This window comes from Phyllobates terribilis, unplaced genomic scaffold (assembly GCF_046119375.1).
Source record: "Phyllobates terribilis strain yellow unplaced genomic scaffold, ASM4611937v1 Scaffold_1__5_contigs__length_1240528914, whole genome shotgun sequence".
Classification (NCBI taxonomy): Eukaryota; Metazoa; Chordata; class Amphibia; order Anura; family Dendrobatidae; genus Phyllobates; species Phyllobates terribilis.
Genome location: NW_027362761.1, coordinates 173,992,808 through 173,994,000, shown reverse-complemented (window position 1 = coordinate 173,994,000; position 1,193 = coordinate 173,992,808). Strand labels below are relative to the sequence as shown.

The window sequence follows — 1,193 nt, the reverse complement described above, 5'->3', positions numbered from 1 at the left end:
ATCCCCTGCTCCAGGCTCTTCTTTTTGGTCTTCCTCGCACCGCTTGCCATGGCTTTCCTCCTGCAGTTACTTCTTGGAGCTGGATCTGGAACTCTTCCCGAAAGGGGTAGAGCTATGCAGATTCTTCTCCCGTCGTGTTCTGGACAAATTCCCCGAAAGGTCTTTGTCTCGCTGATTTTCTTCCTCGAAGATTCCTCAGGACAGCCCGATTCTTCTCCGAGTCTTTGTCTTCTTCTGGATTCCTTAGAGCTTCTTCCTCCGACCGATATCTGCCTTCCTTCTCCGATGTCAGCTGGGCTCCGAAGCTCTTCTCCTTCTGAGTTCGATCGCTCTCATCAAGTGTAGACCGTAGCTCTTGTGTTCTTAAAAGAACAGATACTACACTTGATCTTAGCCAAAAGGCCGAGAAGCTTTTATGCACCAGTGATACCTTCCATTCTCCATGGAAGTATTTGTGATACTATCATCTATAGGATCTAAGGCAGGGGTCTCAAACTCAGCTGGGCATATGGGCCACACACGGAAAAACATTTAATTTGGGGGGCCGCATTATTTGCATGACAAAGTGAAATTTTTAGTGATACCATTTTATTTTCTATACACCTTTTGAACTGGTTCTCATCTTGCAGACATGGTCTCCCCTCCAGGTCCCCCATACTGCAGACATGGTCTCCCATCCAGGTCCCCCATACTGCAGACATGGTCTCCCATCCAGGTCCCCCATACTGCAGACATTGTCTCTCATCCAGGTCCCCCATACTGCAGACATGGTGTCCCATCCAGGTCCCCCATACTGCAGACATGGTCTCCCATCCAGGTCCCCCATACTGCAGACAAGGTCTCCCATCCAGGTTCCCCATACTGCAGACATGGCTTCCCATCGAGGTCCCCCATACTGTAGTCATGATGTTAAGGGGATGGTTGCAAACAACTTTATTATAATGGAACGCAACCGACCCCGGGGTCCGCAATGCAGCCTGGTGGACTGCTGCCGAACACCTTCCCGGTGAGAAGGAAAGCAACCAACTTAAATGATAAACCCTTCCGTGTTACTGCACACGGGAACGGGTATAGCGGTTCGCTCAATCTCCGTTAACAGCACGGGAGATGTGCGACCGGGGAAGTAGCTGTAGCCCTGTTAACTACACAGGGACTAAACAGTAGGCGCTAGGATGCGTGTGTGATACACGCCG

The 1,193-nt window shown here is 50.4% G+C and overlaps 1 pseudogene; it reads right to left on the bottom strand.

Annotated features, from left to right (window-relative positions):
* Window positions 1–316: 316 nt before the first annotated feature.
* On the bottom strand, window positions 317–414 carry LOC141174666 (U2 spliceosomal RNA; annotated as a pseudogene).
* Window positions 415–1,193: the final 779 nt, after the last annotated feature.